At 39.7% G+C, this 24,006-nt stretch overlaps 2 non-coding genes across 2 annotated transcripts; both read right to left on the bottom strand.

The window, feature by feature from the left end:
• Positions 1-3,688: 3,688 nt before the first annotated feature.
• Positions 3,689-3,770, bottom strand: Trnas-gcu (transfer RNA serine (anticodon GCU)). Its single transcript has one exon. It is a non-coding gene; the product is annotated as a tRNA-Ser (tRNA).
• Positions 3,771-12,752: 8,982 nt separating this feature from the next.
• On the bottom strand, positions 12,753-12,834 carry Trnas-gcu (transfer RNA serine (anticodon GCU)). Its single transcript has one exon. It is a non-coding gene; the product is annotated as a tRNA-Ser (tRNA).
• Between the last annotated feature and the right edge of the window lie 11,172 nt (positions 12,835-24,006).

Below are 24,006 nucleotides of genomic sequence, written 5' to 3'. Positions count from 1 at the left end.
GTTTTCTTCCTGATCTTATCTTTCGGTATCTTCTTTAATTTTGGCATATTTCGCTTTTGCTTAAGTCCCTCAATGATGTCTTTGAGGCGATTGATTATCTCTCTCTGTTCCTCATTTGCTGTTGGTCTTTCAATTGGCGTCTCTATTATCTCCATAGTAATGTCGCTCTCCATTACTTCTTCAACTGCATCAATATGTTCACTTACATTGTTCTGAATCAGAGCGTTTGTTGGTGTAGTTGTTATTCTCTGTCTTATCTCTTTCATCTCCAAGTCGGACATCAGTCCGTTTCTTTTGATGACTCTGACTTGATCTGCTATCCTTTGATCTGTTGTGCTAAACAATCTTCGATCTTTCCATATCTGATGCGTCCTATTCATGTATCCTCTCTTCTCTGGTTGACTTTGGTAGTAGCATTCCATTGCATTGATGTTGTTTATTCGTGTCCATCCTCTCCTTTTCTCATTGTGATTAGTTGTTTCGGTAACAGGTTGACGACCGCTCCCTGCCTAGGGTGGCACAGGTGAGCTGCCGAGCAAGAGTTGACAGGCTGTTCCTGTCTGCTCGGCGCCGTAGGGGTTTCTTTCTGTTTGTGTATTCATCATGGGTATGAGCGGTGATTTGTATAGGGTTTTCTCCCATAGCCTTAATCATTTTCCAATGCTACAAGGCAGTAGGTTTTGTGTAAGGCTAACTCCATTAGCCTTTGGTTGAAACATCAACCTAACCCACAAGGCAGCAGGCACTACTATGAGTTTCTATAAGAGCCTTCTCACAGTAGCTGGTCCAGTTAAGCGTCGGGCACCAAGCCGATATTAATGGATCTTTACCAAGGTCAATCCACTACTGGCACCATATTATTATTATAATTATGTAGTTTGAATACCACGAACCAAGGAATGCTGTTTGTATGTTGTACATATAACTATGCAAGATGTAATAGATTTAACATTGTAACCATACATGCAAACATTGTCTCCATGGATTATCACCAAATACTTCATAGAGCATTCTAGAACCAACAACATCTCTTACACTGACCATAGTTTCTGTTGGCTGTCTCCTATTGGCTATCAAAATAAATATTCACCTTTTCTAGAAATGAGGGTTTATATGAACACATTTTTCACAGAACACCGATATAAGATATTCCGGGAAAAATGATGAGTCACAGCAAAAATAAATATAGACACAATAGCTATTTTACACCTTGGATAGCATAATAAGTCCACTTTGTCTTTTTGTAAGAATGCAAAAAACCGACCTTTACTAAAAATTCTTTTAAACACATTTCTTTGAGTTTTTATAATGAGAAAGAATCTTAGTAATGTAAAAATATCAAATGTCTACCAAAAGAAAATTAGAAATGTTTTAAATCTTAAGTAATAACACTAAATAAATGTTCTAACGGGTTGGATTTCAGCCCATCCAGAAGAAAGATATATATTTTCTCGGTTATGCATTTGGTTAATGTTTGATAGTTCGAGAATACGGTAGTGTCATGCAAATAATCTAATGTTGTGCAAAGGCTTTACAATGAGTGAACCAATTTGTGAGTGGGGCCATGTACCAGCTTAGTTCCCTACTAAGCTTCTTGATGTATAAATAGATAAAGTGGACCCGTAAAATCATTAGTAGTCGCGCTACGCTACAATGGCTGCTCTTCTACAATTCACACTCCTCACTCTGCTAATATTAGCTGCACAATCTAACGTTATGGAACCCGACACGATCAAGCAAGAGTTGTTATTTTACCAACATCAAATCTACACTATGCACAAAATATTAAAAGCTGAGTGCCCTGACCTTATCAGAGCCAATCTTGAACTAGCGATATTATGAATAATGAACAAATCTGCCTGAAGTATTCATTTTGGATTATCTGTCGAATTAATCATTTATATTTACAATAATCAGCATGAACGTTTGTTGTAATTTAGTAGCAGAACATTAGCTGGTCTACTCCTAGTTTTAAACAATCGCGAGTCTGTTGATAATTAATCAGTGATATGGTTTATTCTTTAGAATATTAGTAATATAAGATTGACACTCTATTGGTGCATTAAAGCAGAAAAATGTCTTCCATACTAAGTAGCGCATTTTTGTATGTTGTTGGAAGCGTAAACAAGAAAGTGAAGTGCAATATATGCCAGAAAGAATTTGCCTACCACCACATTTCATCATCATTAAGATGTAATTTAACTAATTCTCATCCTAACGAAATCATCACCAGCTGTCGCAGACAATAACTACTACCACCACTGTCCCCTGCGAGTGGCTACTCGCTAAAGCTGGCAATATTGTATGTAGGAAGAGGGCATCTCTTTATTCGGATAATGTGAATGAACTGTGCTACCTCAACTCTTGGCTGACTTAATTATAGACTTTCATAGACTGTTTTCATACTCATAATACTTATTACATTGCAACTTATGTACATTGTGCATAACGTGTACTCCTGCTAACAATTGTGTCAAATATAATTAATTTACATGTAGCTGTATTATTTGTTTTTAAATAAGCAGGTTTTTGCAAAATTAATTCTAAGATTAATCAAAGATTAACTGGTTCAAACCAGTTATGATTCGCGATTAGTTTTTATAATCATTGTGCAGCTCTAATATACATATATACATACACATTTGTAATTAAGATTAACAGCTAAATGCTAAGTAATTTGTTTCCAGGATGTCAACAAACAGCTAAAAACTAAATATTACAATAAAAGTTTTTTGAATGCTGTAATTCAGTACCTACTCTCACAAAACTAAACAATTACCAATTTAGTAGTTATTATTCATAATGAAATTGTAACATTATTATGTTTAGTAATGTATGGAGTTTTAATTTTGGAGATAGACTTAGTGCCGTGCAGCAGTGTCAGTGTATAATGTATGTGCTTTAAGCATGATTTACAAATTTAAGCATTAATTCACCTGATCTATCTGGTTAGAGAGTCAAGAATGCGCATTCACGGGCATTGAAGGCAATTGCCTTCAATAAAGGAGCTCAAGGCTGTTTGTCAAAAAGCGATTTGCATTGAAAATAAAGAAATCCCTGGGCTACGCAAGGCTTAATGCTAACCAAAAAATTGAGAAAAATTAGTAAAATTGAGGGGCCCGGTTGTTTGAGTAATGGACTACAATGCTGAAACTAAGGAGTTTAAATCTTGAATCGTTCGATCTTTTCCCTAATCTCTATTCATGATCTTAGCCGGGCAAATGAAGCACTTCGTTTTTTGTGTGACGTCATTTAATCGTTGTCGACCGTTTTTATAGACAATGTTATCGTTGAAACACGAAGCTTTTGCAATGAAATTTGAAAACGATGCTTTTGTTGGCAATTTTTTTTTATTATAGTATCAAAACAACACCAAAGAATACTAGTAAATAAGAAAAAAATGATCGTTTTCAAAAAAGGTGCTTTTTCCTGAATTAGCATATATGTGCAAACGACTTAATGACGTCTAAAGATGATGAAAAAATTACTTGAAGATTAAAACTGTAAATTTGAAAAGGTTCGAACTGGAATAGGACTCTGACTCACACACCTGGAGGTAACAAGATCAGCATTGTATTGCCTTAACTACTTGGCTACAATGTCTGCTAATTGACAAAATATTCTATCATACAGCTTCTAATGTTAGTTTTGATTATTACAAAAACTGCAGGCTGCCCTTCAAAAATATCAACAAGGATGGGATTCGAACCCACACTCCCAGAGGGAAATGGATTAGCAGTCCATCACCTTAACCACTCGACCACCTTATCTGTTGAATCCTATGTAAATGTTTAATTTAGTTTACATTGGTCAGTTATTACTAAGATAAACTTTGGATAATATTCTAGCAAAGATCATCAACTTCAACAGAAATAGCTTATTAATTGCAATCCGGCTTACAGAAAAAAAACTCTTGTTTTTTTTAATTATAAGCTAAATGATTGGCAATGCACTCTACTGTACTAGAAACCTATATCTTTATTAAAATCATTACTAAACAATATTGGTATGTTGGGCCATCTAAACAATAGTTATGTGTAACAGTTTACAAGGCTAGTTAATAACCCCAAGCAAACACTTCAAGCGTGAGAATCTTAACCAATGTAATGACTATTTGCCCAATTAAGTCATAATATTTCTTGCAGTCTAAAGATTGAATTTGTTTTATGACATTTGAAAATTCTAAAATTCTTTTAGTACCATGCAGGCTTTGCGTTGGTAGATTTTAATTGCTATAACTGGACACACGGTGTAACAAAAAGACAAACACTAAAATCTACATATGTATATACATGTACGTTAGCATTAGAGCAGGTGATGATTGAGATTTATTTTATTTTCAAAGCAAAATTTTTTGAAAATAAAATGAAATTTATTTTCAAGACAATTTGCTTAAACCACACCGTTTTTGCTTTCCTTTTTTCTTTATTAAGACGAGTATGCCATCAGACCATTGCCCTGTGAGAGATTGTCATTTGCAATCACTTCATTCATGGTAATTTGCGGCATAGCATGGTGACTGGGCAGTGAATTGGTAGTCTTATTAGCATTAAATCTAATTTTCTAGGTTTAATTATTTCACAAAGCAGTGTTTTCTGCTAACGCTTTTAAGACTTTTACATTATTTGCCATTTATCAGCATTGCTGACACAATGCTTCAGTGATCGATGATGATAATAATGTTCAAACTACTGAAAACCTATCCGAGTTTGCATCAGCAAATACTCTGTGACATAAGAGTCTAATGTTTTTAAATTTTTGCAAAAAACTTTTTGTTTGAGGGCTCAAATCAAGAAGTATTTCTCTAAACTACTAGCAACTACCACAAATAGAAAAAAAATTGATCACACTATTTGTGACCGCAAATTGCTATCGCCAAAATGCTTCACATTGTACAGGTTGTTGTCGAGACTCAGGAAAATATCAGGAAAGTTAGACAACTGCAAACTTTTCCGGCATGTTCATATTCCTTCCTGATTCTACTGGTTCATAGTTCACATAATTGATGATGATAGCCAAAAGGGAATGCCAACATATGCCTATATAGTGTGAATCAGTCTTTAGCATGCCGTTTGACAGAAAAATATACAAACTCGGCTGTTATTATCATAAATATTTATGGTATGGTGGAGATTAAAAAAAAAATTATGTTGGAAATAAAATTGTTGCTTTAGCTATGGCCATTCAGCTTATTAGACATTAGACATTAGCTTATTAGCCTTAGCAGCTTCTGTTAGTTTTGACTATTACAAAAATGACAGTAATTTCAAAATATTGAGCAGGATGGGATTTGAACCCACACTACCAGAAGAAAATGGATTAGCAGTCATTCGCCTTAGCCACTTGACCACTTTATCTGCTTGCATTTTCTTAAATGCTTAAATTAGTTTGAGCAGCTATTACTAATATAAACTTTTGAAAAGATTCCATGAAAGATTATAAATTTACCAGAAATTATTAATTAATTGGAAAAAGAATGGCAGGTTGTCTTTGAAACTATTGACAATGATGGTATTAAAACCCACACTCCCAGAGAGAAATGGATTAGCAATCAATTACCCTAACCACTCAGTCATCTTGTTTGCTGGTTTACATGTAAATGCTTAATTTAGTTTAGGTGGATCAGCCACTACTAAAAAAACTACTATTTTGAAAAGACTCAATCAAAGGTTATAAACTTCAACAGAAATGATCAAGTCATTGCAATTCTGCGTGCAGAAAAACTCTTGTTTTTTAAGAATTATAAGCTAAATGCTCGGCATTGCACTCTACTGTACTGCATTGTACTAAAATAATTACATAGTTAGTTTGAGTAAATTTTCTGGAAAACTATATATTTCATAAAAACTTTACTGAAGCAATACCCAAGTTTTTTGGCCATTCTAACAATAGTTATGTGTACAGTCAACAATGCTAGCTATTAACCCCAAGCAGACACTTCAAGTGTGAGAATCTTAACCAATGTAATGAATATTTACCCAATAAGTTCATACAATTTTATGAAACTTGTTGATTATGTTTGCTGCCTCTAGATTTGGAAATCCCAAGAACAAATTTAGTATCATGCAAGTTTTCCATCGGTAGATTTTGCTACAACCGGAACAGGGTTTAACAAAACGACAAACACTAAAATTTATGTATATACATGTTGATTATCCTTAGGCACTTGTGATGCTAGAGATTTATTGCATTATTAAAGCAAATTGTTCCATGACTTCAATCAATGAATGCGGTCAATAAATACGATTGTCTTTATTACAAGTGAAGGCAGACTTTAGAGTTTTTAATCAGACATATGTAGGAAGATTATATAGAAAACGAAAGTTCTAAGATTGTCAATTGGTTCAGGATATGCTTAGAGTAGACCGGGTTTTACATATTAAATAAACTGTGGTGACTCTGAACTTATAGCTCTTCCCTCACATAAGAATTTTTTAACACCATGAAACATTACAAAGCACCACGGAACATTACGGAACATCACGAAACATCACGAAACATCACGAAACAGCACGAAGCATTTCAAAATATCTCGAAACATCTCGAAACATCACCAAACTTCACGGAACATCTTGAAACATCACGGAACTTCACGGAACATCATGGAACATCACGGAACATTACGTAACATCACGAAACATTAAGGAACATCACAGAATAATGAAAAACAAAAGTTTCAAGGTTTCCAATAAAGCCTGGAACTGCTTAGAGTGGACCTGTTTTTACACAATAAATAAACGAGTCTCTTCTTACAACTTTTCCATCAAATGAGAATTCATTATCATTTGAAATACCTATTATAATTATAATTATTCTTCAGCTTCAAATGCAATTGAATGGTGCAAGTGGTAGAGTGTCAGCCTTGTAAAGTGAGAGTCACAGGTTCAACACCGCCTCAAAACAACCCTCTACGAAGTACTTCAGTTGTTAGTTTAGTGTGAAGGTATCAAGCAAGAATAGAAACAGGAATTACTCATATAATAGGAATGAATTTTTTTAACCATAAACGCGACATCATTTTTTATTTTGTTTCCTTTTTATCGTGATAAGTACACTAGCCGACCTGTGCGCTGTAAGAGATAGCCATTTGCAATCACTTTATTCATGGTATTCTTAGGTATGGCAATGATAACAGTGTTTAAACTATCACAAACAGGTCCGCGTTTGCATCATATTGTGGCGGACGCAGCAGTAGTGCCCACTACTAGTCGTGACAAGGCCCCGGGCAAAAAACATGGCAAAAATACCCAGAAGAGGTATTTTGGTCCATTTGGTCCGTCCCGGACCAAAGGCCCTGATGAGGGATAGAACTATCCCAAACAGACTAGGGCACCGCGGGAGCGGTCAACAGTAAAGGTAGTGCCGACGCAGAATCGGTACGGAATACTCATGGCCGGGTCAGAAGGAGAAGTGACCGGCCTGGAACCCATGGAACAGGGGGACTACATAGAGCCCGGACCAAGAATGATTCGGACTCACTCTTCCCGAGTGCCCCGCACCCGTAAGGAGTGGAGCAGAACTCATCACGAAAACAGAGGCTGCCCCCCCACCTACGAAGGGCGAGAGGGAAGCCGAGGCAACTGCAGAAGGCATGGCCAGAGGAGCCGTGCAGACGACTCCAACACAGAGGACACAGGAAGCGACCTGCGGAGAGGCCTTGGATAGGCCCCACAGCACCAGCTACTTCCTGCCTGGAAAAGTGGAGGGCCGTGCGCTGTAGTTCCTGGTTAATACAGGTTGCATCGCCAACCTACTGAACAGGCGAGTGTTTGATCGTCTCCCAGAGGCCGTGAGGAATCGGCTGGAGACCAGCCACAGCCACGGGCTCCTGGCTGACGGAACCCACCTGCCCTTCTAAGGGGTGGTGCTCCTACCCATCCAGCTGCGCGATGTGAAGACGGAGGAGACATTCGTCGTCAGCCAGATTAGTGAAGACGCCATACTGGGAATGCCCTTCCTGACGGCCAACCGGTGCGCTCTAGAGTTTGACCAGACGGTGGTCAAGGTGGATGGCCGGGCCCTGGCCTGTACGGATTGCCACGGCCGGCTACTCCAGAGCAAGGTGCAGTTGGTGAGGGGAGCGAGCATCCCCGCCCAAACAGAAGCTACTGTGCAGTGCAGGGTGACGACACGCCACTTTTGTCCGTTAGGGATAATAGAGGGACAAGCCGAGGGACCGCCCATAGCCACAAGCCACAACGAGCCCCAGGCAAATGGACGAGTCGTCGTGCGGTGTCTTAACCAGGCAGCACAGCCCCTGACTCTTTGGACGAGAACCACAGTGGGGTGGTATACCTGTGTGGAGGAGCCCCCGTGGAAATGCCACAGGAAAGAGAGAGGGAAGTGGCGGCCCTGGTCACAGGGGTGGATAGGACCCCTCACTTGCAAAGGCTGTATAAAGAGGCCGAGAAGCAATGCACCTCTCAGGAACAAGGCCGCCAGTTGGCTGACCTGTTAATTCGGTACGAGGCTGTGTTCAGCAAGGAAGACGGGGATGTGGGGCGGACCACGCTACTGGAGCACTCCATCCCAGTGGCCACTGGCACTCGGCCGATACGACAGCCTCTGCACCAGTTGGGTCTGGAGAAGGAAGCTGAAGCAGAGAGACAGGTGAAGAAGCTGTTGGACAAGGGCTTGATTAACCTGCGGGAGGGGCGTGGAGCTCGCCCATCGTCCTGGTTAGGAAGAATGACCGCAAGTGGCGATTCTGTATTGACTATAGGCAGCTCAACACCGGAACGGAACAGGACGCATATCCCCTGCCAAAGATCGATGAGAGCCTGGACACCAGTCCGACAAAAAGATCTTCAGTACCCTGGATCTCGTTAGTGGGTACTGGCAGGTGCCGCTGGACGCCGATGCCCGGGAGAAGTCGGCCTTCACAACCAGGACCGGCCTCTGGAAATGGAGGTGCTGCCCTTCGGCCTGACGTTGGCCCCGGCCAGCTTTCAGCGTCTGATGGAGCGGGTACTGCAAGGACTCTATTGGAACACCCTCCTTTTGTATCTTGACGATATAATCGTCATTACTCCAGACTTTCCCACACACCTGCAACGCCTGGAAGAAGGGCTCCGGCATCTGAGGGAGGCTGGACTGAAGCTGAAGCCAGAGAAGTGCAAGCTACTCCAGTCCAGTGTTCGATACTTGGGACATGTGGTAAGCCAGGACGGAGTGGCTACGGATTCCAGGAAGGTGGATGACGTGGCGCGGTGGCCGGCTCCCCACGGGGTACGAGAGTTGCAAGGCTTTCTGGGTACTGTCGGGTACTATCGGCAGTACGTCCCGAACTTTGCCACCACTGCACGGCCCTCCATCGGCTGATGGAGAAAGAGACGCCTTGGAGATACGCCTTGGACAGAAAAGGAGCAGGCTGCGTTTGACAAGCTCAAAGCCAGCCTGACCCAAGCACCCGTGTTGGGGTATCCTGAACCCCGGAGTCAGTACATGCTGGACACCGACGCCAGTGGGTGCGAAGTCGGGGCGGAGCTCTCTCAGGTCCAAAAGGGAAGGAGCGAGTGATTGTGTACTACAGCAAGACTCTTGCTCCGGCAGAGAGAAACTACTGCGTCACTCGACGGGAACTGTTGGCGGTGGTCAAAGCTGCCAAGCACTTCCGACCCTACCTCTATGGCCAAAAGTTCTTGCTCCGCACCGACCACGCTTCCCTGCAATAGCTGTGCCGGCGGAAGGAGCCGTCCCATCAGGTAGCCCGCTGGTTGGAAATCCTGGCGGAGTTCCGTTTCACGTTAGAACACCGAGCCGGGCAGAGGCATCGGAACGCTGACGGGCTAAGTCGACAGACGTGCCAAGATTGCCGCCAGTGCAGCCAAAATAGAACAGAGAGATGGAGGACCCACACGCCGGCAGGTGGAAGAGGAAGCAGTTTACGGTTCCAGAGAACATGAACCTCAGTCTGGAAGCGCCAGAACCGCGCGCGAGACGGCCGGCTCACAGGGACCCAGGTCTGCTGTTCCCCAAGCAGGCTTGGTCAAACCGGAGCCGACCGATGCCACCCTGGGCTTCCCGGACGCAGAGCAAGTGACCTCCTGGGATGCCGGAAGGTACCCTCCAATGAAGAAGAGCTGGGATGAAGTCGCCAGGACCGCGCGTGAGACAGTCGGCCCGCTGGGACCCGAGACAGCCAACGCTCTGGCTAGTATGGTTTACCCGGGGCCGGCTGGGGCCACGCTGGGACCCGCTGAAGCGACCACAGACCCCAGATCATTAGCACGACACCAGGCCAAAGGAAAGGAAGCCGTGGCCACCATCTACAGCGCGGTTCGCTCTGGTGAGGCAGTACCCGCGAGCGAGTTGGAGCTGGGATGCCAGGAACTCAGGGTACTCTGCGCTATGCGCGAATCCTTGAGGACCAGGCGCGATGGCATGTTTGAGACAAGGGTGGCTCCCCAGGGCAAAGCAAGGTGGTGTGCTGTCTGTCCACTGGCCCTCCGGGAAACCATGGTCTGGCAAACGCATGCCCTAGCCCATTCCGGCATAGGAAGGACGGCCGGCCGTCTGCAGCTCACCTGGTACTGGCCCGGGCTGACCAGCATGGTCAGACGGCTGGTTAGGAGCTGCGAGATATGCCAAGCGGCGAAGAGGGGAAGAGTCAAGTCTGTGAGAGGGCGCCAGCAATTGTTCGCCGGGCGACCCTGGCAAAAGGTTGCGGTAGATCTGGTGGGACCCCTTCACGACCCAGGGGGGGGGGAACAGATGGATTCTGGTCTTGTCGGACCACTTCACGAGATGGCAGGACGCCATCGCCATGCCAGATGCCACAGCCCCAGAGGTGGTCAAGACCCTGGACGAAAAGGTCTTTTGCTATTTTGGGTTGCTCGTGCAGATCCACACGGACCAGGGGGCCCAGTTTGAGAGTCAGCTAATGAGGGAGTTGTGCTAGCTCTGGAGGGTCACTCGGACCCACACCACCCGTACCACCCTCAGTCGAATGGAGTCGTAGAGAGGGCCAACCGAGGGTTGGGCGACTCCCTACGTGCCATGCTGTTGGGCCGGGGACAGGATGAGTAGGACGAGCTGCTGCCCCAACTCATGCGGGCCCACAGGGGTACCCCCACTTGGCAACAGGAGAGACCGCCAACCTGATGATGTTGGGACAGGAGCTGAGGCTACCGGACCAGTTCCTGAATCGTCAGCTGTCTTTCGACCCAAAGCCCGCTTCCGGGTATGTGCTAAAGCTGGACAGACGACTGGCGGAGGCCCACGACCTGCTCAGGGAACGACAGATGGAGGTGCGCCAGGAGGACCACGAGGAACCCCCACTGTACGCCCCCGGGGAGCTGGTGTGGCTGGTAAATAAGAGAAGGCGGCGAGGTGAAAACCCGAAGTTACAGGACAAATTCGTGGGGCCCTACCTAGTCAAGACAGCCTGGCCGAACCACACTTATCTGGTGAAGAGACAAGGCAAAGAGACCGTCCAGAATGAGGCACGTTTGAAACCCTATCGCGCGTGCGAGGAGCCATGGGGCCGCGCCCTGCGACCTTGGAGCCCAGGAGACGGCCAAACTTGAAGGGGGCCAAAGCCCTGCACCCCCCATTAGCAGTAACAAATCTGGAGTGGAGACCACTTGTGGTACTACCCCAGGCAGTAACACAGGAAGGGCAGTCATGGGCCACAGAGGCCAAAAAAGAGGAGAAAACAGCGGAAAAAGACATTTGCCCGGGCCAGGATTTAAACCCGCGCCCTAGCACTGTCTACGTGGAGCCACTCCCCCTTCCAGAACGGCCGGCACCAGGGACGAAGGACGTACGGCATAATCCCCGACCTGCGAGAGTCCCGGCACAGCCTTACAGGTACGGGGATTCCATTTACCAGACAGGCGCAGCCACCACAAAATCAGGAGAGACAATGAGACTCTTACATAACCGCGGCATCACACGCGAAGAAGAATCTCATTTGGTGATTAGAAATGCTGCTGCCAACACCATGTCAACTCCTCCTCAGCTAGATACATCTCTCCAGGAGCTGCTGATCGAGATGCAGAGAGTACAGACTGCCCAGCCGATAGAGAGACCCCGCCTGACGATAGCTTCGAAGGAGGTCCATCCTGAACAGCCACTGGAAATCCATGCCGACCACGACAATCTGGCAGACGTCCTGCCAGAAACAGAAACTGTAACTGTCTCGGAAGGAGAGACGCCACGCGTAAGGAATATCAGAGATAGGGCGACACCACGTAGAACTCAACAGAAAAGAGTGGTGCGTACAGTTAGATATATATCCGATGCTACCGGCAGGCACGTGGGGGACGCGGTGGAAAAGGGTAGACGGGGCCTCTGTCACTACACAGCCACAAGGAAGCGAGTACGGATTCACGTGACGCAACATCATTCCATTTATGTGTGTCCGTGCCACTATCAACATGGGTCTAGGAACCAACTGATGCTGCACTACAAACACAGACACTGAAGGGAGCAGGAGCCGGTGGAGCAAACTTTTCCTACGTAATCGCTTCCTTCATCGATGCTATCGGTTTACAGATCACATAATTGATGATGAACGCCAAAAAGAAAAAGCCAACATATAGCGTTTATTATGGTGTCAGACAGGCAAGTAGACAAACAGAACTGTTATTATCGTAAATATTTTTGTATGGTGTAGATTAGAAGAAAATTTTGTTGAAAATATAACTACTGCCTTATCTATTGCTATTCATTTTAGTAAACAAAAGCCTTAGCAACTTTCAATGTTAGTTTTAGTTATTAAGAGAATGGTAGGTTGCTTTTCAAAATATCGACAAGGATGGGATTCGAACCCACGCTCCCAGAGGGAAATGGATTAGCAGTCCATCGCCTTAACTACTCGGCCACCTTGTCTGCTGAATGTAATGTTTAATTTAGTTTAGATTGATCGTTTACTACTCAAATGAGCTTTTTAAAAGATTCCTTCAAATGTTATAAACTCCAACAAAAAATATTCATTCATTGCTATCTGGTTGACGGAAAAGTCTTTGTTTTTTTAATTACAAAGTAAATGCTCGACACTGTTCTGTACTGCAATGAACTAAAATATTTACTTACTAAATTTTAGTAACTTTCCTGCAAAGATATATTTTTATAAAACCTTAAAGCACATAAATTACATAATTTTTTTATTATATAATTCAATACATCAGAGTCTTGGCTTTCGAATGAGCCTATATTCAATACACAAAAAATAATAGAACTATGAAAAACGGGGTGTCAAAAGTACGTCCTGCAAAAAAACACACTTGGTTCAGGTACTCAAAATATGATGTCCCAATTCTCATTTAGCCTTAGGTCGTCGATCCTTTTTGCTGCCAATGAGACTGCGTTTTTCTGTGATAATCGGTGCTGTTAAACCCGGAGAGCGCTAATAATAAACTAAGATTCTAAATAATCAACAATGCCCACGATCGGGCTAACGCCCGACCAATACAAACACATGTTCTGGGTTAATTTATTATGCTTCAATAAATGTACTGTCGTTGATAAAGGTAATGAAATCACATCGATTAAATTACGTCCTGCGGTTGCGTGGCCCTTAGACTAAATGTCAATCGCACTTTCGCAAGATCACGCAAAGCTTGAAATTAATTAGTCTCAGTCATCACCCTCAACATCACATTAAAAATAAAGAGCTAGTGCATATTATCATCGGGGAAAATATAGTATGGTTCTTGGAGTCTGAGGTACTTATCATAGAAATACTATGTACATGGAGAACTAATGATTCTGATTCCTTTGCCATCTTCATTCGTTCTCTGGAGTTGTCCTACCTTCGCCTGTCACTAGCGTCATTATGGTCATTATCGTAGTTGATAAATAAGCGGTAAGAGCACACAACAACGAATATGAGATTTGTGACGTCACAATTTTCGAGACTACAATGTAGGTCAGTAAACTTTTTCGCGGTAGAGCTCTGGGGAAATTCTATACACACCAACCTATGTCTGTCTCACCATGGCAAACAATAGCTCATTCGAAAGCCAAGACTCTGATGTATTGAAATATACAATAAAAAATTGTGCAAATTATGTGCTTTAATAAAACAATACTCCTGTTTTGGACCTTCTTAAAAATAGTTATGTGTATTCGTCAACAGTGCTAGTTCTTAACCCCAAGCAAACACTTCAAGTGTGAGAATCTTAACCAATGTGATGACTATTTACCCAAGGAGTTCATAGTATTTTGTAGAGCTTAATGATTAATTTTGCTGCTTCTAGATATGAAAGCCCTAAGAACAAATTCAGTACTGCGCAGGATTTTTTACAGATAGAATTTAATTGCTATAACTGGACACAGGGTTTAACAAAAAGACAAATACTGAAATTCATTCCTTTATCTGTACACTAGCATTAGGCCAGGTGATGCTTGAAATCTATTTCATTTTCAAAGCAAGTTGTCACATGACAATAATCAGTGAATACAGTCAATAAGAGCAATGTTCCTTAGTACATGGGAAAGGCAGATTTTTTAGTTTTCAATATAACAGATTTTTCACAATTATATGAAAAACGAAAGTTTGAAGCCTGCCGATTGAGCCTGACACTGCTTGGAGTAGACCTGTTTTTAGACATTAAATAAGCTGTAGTGAGTCTCCTCTTATAACTTTTCCCTCACATGAAAGTTTATTTGATTCACGGAACATCCCAGAACATCCCGGAACACCCCAGAACATCACTGAACATCACTGTAACATAAACGCTGAATGTGGCATGAATGAATTTAGTTTACTAAACATAATACTTAAAGGAAGTTTCAGTATGTATTTTAGTAAACTTTACATTTTTAGCTAAATTTTAATTATTATTAATTTAATTCATTTTTATCACAAAAACTCCCACTGAACCTGCAATGATGTGCAACGTATATATCTTAATAAGGTATATAATCAGTACAATTTTTACCAAATATTAATAATACATGCCAAGTAGTACAATAATCATGCCAAATTTTTATTTTGAGAGAACTTATTGTTGATATCATGTTGCAGAAAAAATTTGCCTCAACAACAAAATAACAAAAACTATCGTGTTTCCCAGAAGTAGGCAAAAAATATTTTATATTAGGGCATCGCAACGCGTGCGCCCAGTGCTCAAATAATACGTCGTTTAGCATGTGCATGCGCCATATAACAGTTTCTTGGATCAATATGACTCGAATAACTCAGTGGTTGGGCGCGTAGAATTAAAACCGGCTGTTGCATTCTCCATGAGTTCAAATCCATCAAAACGCACGCGTGTGCGCACACACACACAAACTTTGAAATGTATATATACATAGATTCCAGCATTAAGCCAGTAGATGCTGAAAATTTATTTCATTTGCAAAGCAAATTGTTTTATGAGAATATTCAGTAAATGCTGTCAATAAATACAATCCATCATTTTTTTGACGTAATCACCCTGTTTTCACATGCGCTCGTCCATGAAAAATCTGCCATCTTTGTAGAAAACAATTGTCATTCTTTTGATTAATAGTATTTTTCGGTGTTGTTTTGATACTAAAAGAAAAAATTTGCAAACAAAAGCATTGTTTGCAATAATTAATTGCAGAAGCTTCGTGTTTTTAATAATAAAAGTTGTCCATAAAAATGGCAGACAACAATAGAATGACGTCATGAAAAAATAAAGGATTGTCTTTAATACATGTGAAGGCAGATTCTCAAGTTTTCAATCAGATTGAACTGGCAAAATTATTTAAAAAATGAAAGTTCTAGGATTGTCAGTCAAGCCTGGCATTGTATGATGCCTGGCATTGTATGACCCTGCTTTAGAACCACAGAACATCATGGAACTTCGCGGAACTACACGGAACATTGCAAAACACTATGGGAAATCCCGGAACATCACGGAACATTACGGAACATCATCTGAACAACACGGGACTGCACAGAACATTAGTGGAACATGACGGAACTTTGAAAACAAAAATATCTAAGGTTTTAATTGAGCCTGGCTTTGCTTGACTAATATGCTAGCAAACCTATGCGCTGTGTGAGATTGTCATTTGCAATAACTTTATTCATAGGTGTTTTTTGGCATAGCATGGCAACATGATGGTGTAGGGGTAATCTTATTAGCTTTTAGATCTGATAAATCTGATGCCCTGAATTGGACTCTTGCATGAAGCAGTGTTTTTTTTCTAAAGTTCTTATGGTTGGTTCACACTAGATTGCCATATATCGGCATAGATGGCAAACTATTTCAGTGATTGGCAATGATAACAATGTGTACACTATCACAAACCTATCCACGTTTGCATTAGAAAATACTTTGTGACATAGGGTTCTAATTTTTTAAAATTTTGTGAAGAAACTTTTTTGTTTTTGACACAAACTGAATAGTAGTCTCAAAAATGCTAGCAACTACGATAAATAAAAATAAATTAATCACACTAACTGTGACCGCAAAATACTGTCACCAAAATGTTTCACATTATACGGGCCATTGTCGATGCTCAGTGAAATAATGAGACATAGAAAGAGACATTATTAGAAAAGTTGGACAACTGCAAAATTTTCTGACGTATTCGCATTCCTTCGCTGATGTCATTGATTTACAGTTCACATAATTGATAGTGAAAGTCAAAAGGAAATACCAACATGTGACGTTATAGTGGGAATCCATCTTTAGCATGGAGTCAGACAGACAAATGGACAAACACGTCTGTTAATATTATAAATATTTTTGTATGGTATATAATAGAAAAGAATTATGTTGGAAATAAAGGTATTGCTGTTCAGCTAAGTAGATATAAGCCTTAGCAACTTCTAATGTTAATTTTGATTATTACAAAATGGCAAGTTGCCTTTCAAAATATTGGCAAAGATGGGATTTGAGCCCACACTCAAAGAGGGAATTGGATTAGCAGTCCATCGCCTTAACCACTCAACCACCTTATCTGCTGGCTTTAATATAAACGGTTAATTTAGTGAAGATTGGTCATCTATTACTAATATAAACTTTTAAAAAGATTCCATCAAATATTATACATTTACCAGATAGGATTAATTAATTGGAACAAGAATGGCAGGTTGTCTTTCAAAATATTGACAAGGATGGGAGTCAAAACCACGCTTTCAGAGAGAAATGGATTAGCATTACATCGCCTTAACCACTCGGTCGTCTTGTTTGCAGGTTTTCACGTAAATGCTTAGTTTATTTTAGGTGTATGAGCCACTACTAAATAAAAACTACTACTTGGCAAAGACTCAACCAAAGGTTATAAACTTTGACAGAAATGATTAAGTCATTGCAGTTCGACACGCAGAAAAATTATTTCTTTTTTATTATTAATTGTAAGCTAAATGCTCGGCATTGCACTCTACTGTACTGCATTGTACTAAAATAATTACATAGTAAATTTGAGTGACTTTTCTGGAAAACTATATGTTTCATAAAAACTTTACTAAAACAATACCCTTGTTTTGGGCCATCTTAACAATAGTTATGTCTATCTGTCAACAGTGCTAGTTATTAACCCCAAGCAGACACTTCAAGCCTAAGATTCTTAACCAATGTAATAATTATTTGCCAAATGAATTTATAGTATTTTGTGGAGCTTAATGATTAAGTTTACAGCCTCTTGGTTTGGAGGTTCCAAGAACGAATTTAGTACTATGCAGGTTTTTCATTGGTAGATTTTAATTGCTATAACTGGACACATCGTTTAACAAAAAGACAAACACTGAAATTCATGTATACCCTAGGACATTAATAATTTCGCTAGTATTTAGTTTCGTGAGTAGCATACAGAGTAAAATTTTGCAGTGGAACAAACATCATTAGATTCCTCAGGTCCAGTTCACTGGTACGAAATATTTTTTCAATTTGGGACTACCGTACTTTTCGGACTATAAACCGCACCTCTATATAAGCTGCATCTGCTTTATTTTCCAAAAACGATAATAAAGCATTACATAAGCCGCACCTTTGTATAGCCGCAGAACTCAGGACCGAGCTTTTTAACGTGGCAGCAACTTTGTTGTTTAAAACGGAACAGTGCAGAATGGCACAGTTTCGTATTATCCGCCGCTTTTTAACTTAGTGCCTAACGGGACAGTATACCGTGAGGCATTGTTTCGTATTTTCTTTCACCGCTAGAAGCCCAGTAGTTGGAGATTCCCCTTAGTGCGCCTTAGCGGTGAAAGAAAAAGCCAAAGATTAGCCGCACCCTTATATAAGCCGCATGACTAAAATCATCAAAAAAAAGTAGCGGCTAATAGTCCGAAAATTACGGTATTTTGTATTTTTGAACCGCAGGTAGAAATTTGTAGGCAAGATCAATAATGCAATTTGATCGCTTGCTGTCATTTGTTTTCTAGACTATCAATGACGTCAAGGTCCCTGCTGCAATTAATGATGTGGTACCAATATTAGAATTCAAGTATTTATAGCACGCGTGCCGTGGTGGCCATGGCTCCTGGATGTTATTTTTTTTGGTTGGTAATAAAATTCATCACCACAATAATTATTATTCAATTTTATGACTTTCCCTTCCAGACTGTCATCCTCATCAGTTACAAATTCAATGACTAAACTAATATCATCATCTTCCTCATTTGTCTAGGCTTTTCCAAAATAACTTATTATCTTAATTTGTTTTGCCAAGCTGCTCAGTCGGTGTATTAGCTATAATGACTTTAGCAAAACTTGCCCAATGAGCCAACCACACACAAAAATTGCCTGCATTTCTAATATGACAATTTTATTGTGAATACCAATGAACAAAGCCATTTAATTTTTCGATTTTGCTCGTTCGTTGTGATAGTTTAGTTTCACTCATGAAATTTTCGCAAGAGGATGACTCCGCAAAAATGCGAAAGTTAGATGCCGCGAATACATAAGTGTCCTAAGGTATGCATGTACTAGCTGTACTACCTGTCGTTTCCCAAGTATTACAAAAGTCATTGGACCGAAAATGTGTTTTTATTTAACATAAACAAAATTTACCATTATAACTTTCAAAACTCATAACATGAGAAGTATGTATATGTACATGTATATGAACATTAATGTATATATACATGCTTAAATGTATATATATATATATATATATATATGTATACATGTATACATCTTGCGCTGAAGAGTGCAAGCCTACCGCACGAAACTTTAAGTAATAAAATGTTTTAACTAAACTTGTAGTTTTTTAGTACACATAGTTTTATATATATACATATATATATACATATATACATATAGATATATATATATACATATATATATATATATATATATATCTATATATGTATATGTATATATATTCTAGCATTAGGCCAGGTGATGCTCAAGATTTATTTCATTTTTAAAGCACATTGTTTCATGAGAACAATCATCAAATGTGGTTAATAATTACAATGGTCCTTAATACATGTGAAAGCAAGTTTATGAGTTTTTAAACATATAGCTTTAGCAAAATGATATTGAAAACAAAAATTTAAAGCAATGATAAGTTGAAAATATAATAAACAAAAGTTTTAAGGTTTCTAATTGCACCTGACGATACTTGGAGTAGACCTGGTTTTACACAAAAATAACCTGTGGTGAGTTTGAATTTATAACCTTTTCTTCACCTGAGAATTTGTTAGCGTAATGAAGCGTTTCGGAACATCTCGGAACACCATGGAACATCACAGTACACAACGGAACACTATGGAACATCACGGAACAGTAGGGAGCATCACGGAGCATCAAAGAACATCATGGAACATCAAGGATTGTCACCAAACATTACGGAACATCTTGGAACCTCACGGAACATCCCGAAACATTCGGAACCATCAAAAAACATCACGGAACATCGCGCAACATTGTGGAACATTGCGGAACATCGCGGAGCATTAAAAACAAAATTTTTAAGGTTTGCAATTGCGCCTGGCATTGCTTGAAGTCAACTTGATTTTAAAAATTCAATAAACTGTAGTGAGTCTGAACTTACAACTCTTCCATCTAATGAGAATTTGTTAACATCTTGAACTACCTGATCTAAATATAATTATTCTTCAGGTTAAAAATGCAATTGAGTGGTGCAAGTGGTAGAGGGTTGGCCTTACAAATTGAGACTTATGGGTTCAATACCACCTTTAAACCAGCCTTTTACAAAGCAATTCAGCTGTTAGCTTAGTGTGAAGGTATCAAGCAAGAATAGGAACAGGAACTTTTCCCATAATAAAATTAGATAATTTAAACCATATTTGACACCCGTTTTCTATCTCATTTATAGACTTTATTGTGACAAGTATGCTAGCAGACATGTGCTCTGTGAGAGATTGCCATTGACAATCACCTTATTCATAGGTATTGTGTAGCCTAGCATGGTGACTGGATGGTGTTTGAGTAGCCTTCTTAGCTTTTTGAATCTGATAAATCTGATGCTCTGGGTTCGATTACTGCATGAAGCAGTGTTTTCTCCTACTGCTTATAACGCAGGCTCAAACTAGATTGCCATATTTCTGCATTGATGCCAAGATATACTTCGGCAATTGAGAATGATAACAGTGTTTAAACTAAGAAAAACGCACCCATGTTAGCATCATATACATCAAATACTCTGTGAGGCAGTGTTCTAATTTTTCTTTTCCCAAGTTTTACAAAAAAACCTCTTTGTATTTGTGTGTTAGAATAAAATACTAGTTTTATAAAATACTAGCAACTATAATACCATAAACGTAAATAAATTAATCAAGCTATCTGCAACCGTGAATTACTATTGCCAAAATGCTTCAAATTATACAGGCTGTGGTCGATGCTCGGCGAAAAATCAGGAAAGTTTGACAACCACAAATCTTTCTGGTGTATGTCGAATTCTTTCGTTGATGCCATTAATTTACATTTCACATAATTTAAGATGAATGCCAACGGCAAACCTCAACATATAGCGATATATATGGTTCAACATATAGCATATAGCAACATATAGCGATATAGTGTGAATCGGCCTTTAGCATGGTGTCAGACAGATAAGTGGGAAAAACACGGCTGTAATTGTCGTAAATATTTTTTATGGCGTATATTAGAAAAAACTCAAACTCTTTACTACTAACTTCTAATGTTAGTAGTAATAGTAGTTAGTAGTTAGTTAGTAGTAATAGTAGTTAGTAGTTAGTTAGTAGTAATAGTAGTTAGTAGTTAGTAGTTAGTTAGTAGTAATAGTAGTAATAGTAGTTAGTAGTTAGTTAGTAGTAATAGTAGTTAGTAGTTAGTAGCTAGTTAGTAGTAATAGTAGTTAGTAGTTAGTAGTTAGTTAGTAGTAATAGTAGTTAGTAGTTAGTTTTAATTATCATAAGAATGGTAGGTTGCCTTTTCAAAACTGGTTGCCTTTTTTAAAGAGTTATATAAACTCCATTTAGGTATTCTCGCTCATTCATCATTCTACTCTGACACTCATGTTCAACAACACTCTTATGCTACTCGTTATTTTTCTTATGCCTTACCTTACCCTAAGTCTACATCTACAGCTGGAGATCGACAGGTAACTTACCAGTTGTCCAGTACTTGGAATGACTTACCAATATCGATCCGGTACATTGAAAATTCAAATAGTTTTAGGATTGCTTTAAAGAGGCATCTGCTTGACTCATTGGGATGGCTTTAGGTCTTTATACGCGAACATTATTATATATATTAAGCAAATTGTCAAATCGGGCCCTACACCTTGATTAACCCTGTTACTATGCACGTGGGCCTTCATCACTCCCTATTGTATTATAATTGCTTATTTATATATGTATAATTATTTAATTTGCGTCTCTGTGTGCATCTGTTTTTATGATGAAAATAAACTCAAATCAAAATCAAGTCAATCAGCGACAAGGATGGTATTCAAACCCATGCTCCCAGAGGAAATTGGATTAGCAGTCCATAGCCTTAACCACTTGATCACCTTGTCTGTTAGAGGAATGCAGATAACAGCCTTACTAACTGGACTAATCAGCCACTTTCCAAAAGTGTAGAACAGTCTATAAAATGGCATATTTATGACCATTTTCGCTTTGTTAAAAAGGTTTAACATGTGGAATGAGTTGCACACACAAACTCCCATAGCTCACTAATTTACAAGAAAAATTCCCGAAAGTTCTTTATAATATTACAAAATTGATGTTCTGCGATGTTTCATGATGTTTCGCGATGTTTCACAATTTTTCGCGATGTTTCGGAATGTTACGCAATGTTCTGCGATGTTCCGCAGTGTTTCCTGTTGTTCCGGGATGATCCGCAATGTTTTGCGATGTTGTGTAATGTTTCGCAAGGTTCTGCAATGTTTCGGGATGTTCCGCAATGTTCCGCGAGGTTCAGTGATGTTTAACAATTTTCCGCGATGTTCCTGATGTTCCGCGATGTTCCGGGATGTTCAACAAGCAATGCAAAGATTGCCATTTACTCAGCTTATAGGTGAGTGACTGGCAATCTTAAAACTTTGGTTTTGCTTAAAATGTACCCAATCTATAAAATTAGAAACTCAAAAATTCATCTTTGGATACATCAAGAGCAATTGTCGAACAGGCTTATTGATGTTTTTATGTGAGAAAAATGTGCATTGGTTTAAGGTGATAGATGCTGGAAGCATCACTGTGCTTGCTGCTGGGTTGGTGCCTTGAAGCGCATCACAGAAATAACTTAAATCAGGATGTTTTGCATAATTGCCATTCCTAAAAAACAGAAATAAGAAAGTAAGAAATTTAAGAATTAGTTTACAGTTACTAGCATATCTACAAAATGACAGAGTTGGAGAGAAAGAGAAAACCCTTGCTTACGAGTGATGTCTTTTTATGTTATATTCGCACCAGGTAAGCTGTCACTTAGCGAGTATCTACTTTCAGTTTGTTGTAGATCCTGTCAGTTCAACAGGTGTGAACACCATTTAGTGTTTAAAATTGGTTTAACAAAGTGATTGGTTTCACAATTTCTGCCCAACCATGAAGAGTATCAGTTGTCATAACTGACTGCAAAAGAAGCAGAGAATTTCTGTATAAAATGACAATATTCAAGAACAAAATTTGAGGTGATGATAGCTACAGTCCTACCTTATAGTATGAGTGTTCTTCTCACAAAAAATTGGAGATATGTTGAATATTATGACCTAGCTTGTTGTCATGAGAGATGAAATTAATTTGAGCATATGGGACAGCTTGGTGGTCAAGTAAGTGATAGGCCGCTTGGGAGGTCAGCATTGATCAGTTTTTCTTGTTGGATCAGTTTAAAAAAGTTTTAAAAAGGCTGGTTAAAGTTTAGGGCAAAAATAAAAGTAAGTTGAAAAAAAGCTTGGCACAAAGCCAAACAAAAAAAAAAATGAAAAAAGCAAAAAACCTAAACAGAAAATAAGGTGACAACTTTGTTTAGTATAAAATAAAATCTAACTTTATTTTTAAGGGTGTGTATAATGAGGCAAGTTCATTTAAGTTCAATTCAAAGTTCATTATATGTTACATAATGTCACAACGATTACTCTATACAGTCCTATACCTAATAACGTTACATTTTGTTGCAGATTATATCCGCTAAGTAGGTTTTTGTTACTTTGTGAGCTTAGGAAATTAATTTAGGAGGTAAATTAGAGCATTTAAAACCTCATTTTTCCATGGTAATATCTTGTTCGTAGGCGTTTTTGAAAGGTGAGATTGGATGTCGTCTGTTAGTTTATATAGAAAAAAATTATTTGAGACCTGAAAGAATGTGATCATGAGCTCAACCCCAAAATGTATTAAATTATATGTTGTGGTGTGACTTAATTAGTAGTTCTCCAACTAGCCTTGAGATAATAAACCCATAAATGCGTATGATCTATGGGTAGGCTACCAATCATACACGGAGCCTCTGCTAAAGAAGTATTAAACAGGCTGCCAAAGGTCAAAGAAGATGTTGACTGTAGAGTCGGAGGCGTGGTAGCTTATATTCTGGGAATCGGTATGTTTACCCCTGATTATCTATCCTACTGTTGACGTTTTAAAAGATTGAATGAAAAGAAATTGACTAGTTAAAAATAATATCTAGAATGCAAACTGAATTGATTTTTATTTTGTTA

This window comes from Watersipora subatra, chromosome 6, assembly GCF_963576615.1.
Source record: "Watersipora subatra chromosome 6, tzWatSuba1.1, whole genome shotgun sequence".
NCBI classification, from domain to species: domain Eukaryota; kingdom Metazoa; phylum Bryozoa; class Gymnolaemata; order Cheilostomatida; family Watersiporidae; genus Watersipora; species Watersipora subatra.
This window is presented reverse-complemented; position numbering and strand designations above follow the sequence as displayed.